The sequence below is a fragment of the Oryctolagus cuniculus genome, chromosome 6 (assembly GCF_051225735.1).
Source record: "Oryctolagus cuniculus isolate XC-2025 breed Fujian yellow rabbit chromosome 6, ASM5122573v1, whole genome shotgun sequence".
NCBI lineage: Eukaryota > Metazoa > Chordata > Mammalia > Lagomorpha > Leporidae > Oryctolagus > Oryctolagus cuniculus.
In genome coordinates this window covers 108,398,900-108,403,124 of record NC_142872.1, presented here as the reverse complement: position 1 = coordinate 108,403,124, position 4,225 = coordinate 108,398,900, and the positions used below count along the sequence as shown (strand labels likewise).

General features: G+C 40.1%; 1 pseudogene; it reads right to left on the bottom strand.

The window, feature by feature from the left end:
- Positions 1-851: 851 nt before the first annotated feature.
- LOC108176558 (pro-neuregulin-4, membrane-bound isoform pseudogene) lies at positions 852-1,614 on the bottom strand (annotated as a pseudogene).
- Between the last annotated feature and the right edge of the window lie 2,611 nt (positions 1,615-4,225).

Genomic DNA, 4,225 nt, shown 5'->3' with positions numbered 1-4,225 from the left:
CGACGTGGACCAGCAGAAGCTGGATCAGAAGCTGGGATGCTGGGGTCACAAGCAGTGTCTTAACTCGCTGCGCCACACTGCACTCTGCCCAACCCGCCTTGACTTCCTTTTAGACTCGTGAGTTCTTTAGAAGTATGCTATTTTATTTCCAAATATTTGAGGATTTCCCAGAGATGTTTCTATTATTGTTTCTTATTTAATTCCTTTGTGGTCAGAGAGGCTTTTCTGTATGACTTGAATCTTCTTAGGTTTCCTGGGGTCATGTCTACCAGAATGTGGTTTATCATGATAAATCTCCATACGCACCTGAGAAGGGTACATCCTGTTGTTGGCTGGAGTGCTATACTAGTTAGGTCAAGCTGGTGGAGAGTGTTGTTAAAATTTAGTGTATCTTCATTGATTTTCTCTGCCTCTTTTACCAGCTGTTCAGACAGTCACTGCTGCCTCTGATGGTCGTAGGGGTCTGCCCATTTCTTCTTGCAGTTCTTCCAGGGTTGCTTTATGCAGCTCAAAGCTCTGTTACTTAGGTGCATTTGTGTCAGTCAAAACTCTCCGGAGTGGAACCAGTAGGATGCATTCATATACAAAGAGAGATTTATTTAATGGAACGGACTCTTGTGGTCCACAGGCTTCAGGGATCCCAAATCTGCTGGAGGAGGCTGGAGGGAGCCTCAGGAGAGCTGCAGTTCAGGTCTATGAGCAGCCTGGGGGACCAGGGGCGCAGGTGCTGTGCAGGAAGTGAGACAGCGCTCTGTGGGAGATTCTTCTTGCTTGGGGAAGGTCAGACTTTGGTTTTATTCATTTCCTTAAGGGAATGGGGCTCCCTGCACTGTGGAGACGGGTGTCTGCCTTTCTCCTAACCCACCCATTTAAATTTCAGTTTCATCCAGGAGCACTCACAGCACCATCCGTGTTTGACCAAACATCTGTGTGGTTCCTTTTCCAACGTTTTTTACTCCCTTACGTAAATCCATATTTCCATCTGGAATCTTCGTCATCTTGTTGGAAGGAATTCCTTTCGCATTTATTTAGTGCAGTTCCCGGTGGGCACTGGCACTGCTCGTCTCCACCAGGTTGACGTCATACTGGACTGCACTGGCTCTCTGAAGGTGCCCCTTCCTGCACAGGCAGTAGAGGGCTCCAACGATAAGTGTTAAAAGAACAGCCAAAGCCACAAAAGCTGCAAACAGGTTACTTTTAGCTTGGATGCTGGAGCTTGGGAGAAAAACCTCTTCACAACGAGCTCCTGTGTAATTTTCAATGCACCTTCCCAGGCTTCAGGTCTCAACAACCTTCTAATGCAGGGAAAATCTCGTGCCCCAGCCACAGAAAGGGCTGTGAATAGTAGGCATCACGTAACAAATCCCCCCATTCAGGCAGAATGACCTATGACTGGAACCACAGGGCTCTTCGTGATCTGTTGGCATCTTACGCTTTAAATAGTTTCATCCTTGGTGAAAAGATTAAGGTTGGAAAACAGCACATGATTTGTCCATGGATGAATTTTTCTTTTCTTCTAGACTGCAGAGTAGACAGGAAACTGCCCTTCTTTATGTTTCACCTCTACTTCTACTACTTTAATGAAAACTCCAACAGCATTCTGGTGTGTGATAGCATCCCTTCGACAGCCACAGTACAGACAGGTCTACCTGCAAGACAGACAAGGCTTAAACCCACAGTGGATGTCTTCCATTCCTGATTTATAGCTCCTATCTTCCTGTTGCTGCAGAGCTGCGCTCTCTGCTTTAGTTTTTAATATACGTCACTGTTAGTTATGTGCCCAAAACAGCAGCTAATATTTAAATTTTAGAATGCAAATGACATCAATATTGTGAGAAACAGATAAAGAGATATAGAAATAGATTATGTTTACAAACTGAATGTCTTATTCTGTAAGCAGAAAATTTGTTCTTTACACATAGTCTCCAGAAGAAAGCTACAAAGTGGCCAACCCTATATTTATTTTAAAAAGTCAGTGTATCCTAACCCAGACTTTTCTTAAAAATTTATCTAATGACATTCCTTAAAGCACATGGAGGCAGACATGATTCAGGACCATTATGGTAGCTGTTGAGATCTCTGCAACAGCATCTTCAAGTGGGGGACAGAGCTCTTATAGTTGGAGCACATGGGGATTTATAGACAAGGAACAATGTGTAATTTGTAAGGGAAAACATCAGGGGAAGGGCTTGGAGGATTCTGGCTAAGCTGACCTAATAGAATTCCCGCTGAAGACGGGTCAAGGTGATCAGTATTACCTAGGGGATGGTGAAGAAAGAATCTGACAAAATGCCCAAGACAATCAGATAAGGAGGATGGACGTTTATTTGGTAAAAACTAAAATTTGCAAGGAAGAGCACAAAGGGGCTTGACTCAAGTTTGACCAAGCATCATTTTTTTTATAACTTTGATAAAATGGCTAAGTAAAAAAGAATGATACATGTTTAAACTCTTTGAATTTCATGTATGGTATATTTTTGAAACTTTACATTTGTTCAGCTTTTGTTCTCTATATAAATAGGAAAGTCTGAGCTTAAAGCTATATTTGAATGTGATTTACCATAGTTCTTATGATTTCAGGGTCTATGGGTGGATAAATGTTCAGTTCTTGACTCTATTACTTAATTGCTGGGTGACCTGGGGCAAGTCATTTAATTCCCCAAAGCTTCAGATTCATTTGTATTGGTTTGAATAACGATGTACATAAAGTAAAAGAGTATTTGGTGACTAAGAACCAGATCTCTTAGTTGTTACATCCCTGAAATAAAGCTCTGTTTTCTATTCTTTTCATCTGCAGTAGTGTTGTTTCTTCTTTCAATTGCACAGAGGGCAGAGAAAATTGCACCACATCTATATGAAGTTAAAGGCCTTCAATATAAATTTAACTTTGGAGTTCGCCTTGAGAATATATTTTCTGGCAGTAACAAAAAATAGCATGAAATGATAAGAATTAGATGCCCTTTGGCAGAAGGTTCCTTACACAGATTTAATTTTTTGAAAGAAAACAGCTATGCGAAAGAAAAGAAGCCCTTTTATTACAGCTTAAGTGTCAAGAATAGGTGGTGTGAAACATGATCAAGTTTTCTCTTAAGGAAAAAACTAGGCATAAATTCTATAGTTTATTGAAAAGATAAGGACCCTGAAGACGGTGGTTTTATACCTTTCATGTAAGTATCACTTGTTTTATTTTAGCTCATTTTGTTGTGCCTGCTATGAATGTCAAAGACATGACATGAATGTAAGGACTTGTAAAGCTCTGGTAACAGGAGATCAGGGCTGGATAGGATTACAGAATTGGCTCAAGCTTTCAATGCTTACTGATGTTTATGGTTGAAAAGGTATATATATATAATCAGAGGTTTCCTCAGAATACAAAGCTAAAATGAAGCCAGCCAGGAAACAGAATACAATTGAGTACTTAATAATTCTATGAGAACTGTTACTGATGCTTTCTATCTTCAATTGAGGGATTAGTCAAGTAGAATAAAAATGAAAAAAAATCTCAATTCTCATAAACAAAGTAAGAAAATGCAGCAAAGTGTTTGCCTTTTTATTTTGCTTGGACTTCCTTTTCATTTCTCAAATCATGACACTCAACTCTGAAAGCGCTACTGTCAAAGATACTATTTTCATTTTCCTAGTTTGTTCATGGCAGTCCTTGGATTATTGTGTTCTTTTTGCATCATAAATACCAATAATTGGTGCAGACTTTTCACAAGTATACTCCTTGAATAAGTTTTTTCTTTCTACTCTGTACTTGTTAAATATTATGGTTAGTGGTCCACCAAGACTGTGATTACGGAATAGACTGAAATTATGTTTTTGCAAAAATTTTTAAAAAAGGAAAGGAAGGAGGGAGGTTGAGGGAAGGTTGATGGTTATATTCTTATAGTTGTTTATAGCTGAACCTAAACAATACATAAAATATGTTCTCTTTATATCAATAAATTTTCTTAAACAGCCACACAATCGTCATTGTGGCATAAAGACTTAACCCATCACCTATAACGCCAACATCCCATATGGGTGCCGGTTCAAGTCTCAGCTGCTCCACTTCCAATCCAGCTTCCTGTTAAATGCACTCAGGATAGCAGCCAAATATGATCCGTGGGCCCCTGCACCCACATAGTAGATCCAGGTACAGCTTCTGGTTCCTGGATTCAACCCGGCCCAGCCCTGACTATTGTGGACATTTAGAGAGTGAACCAGCAGATAGAAGTGCACT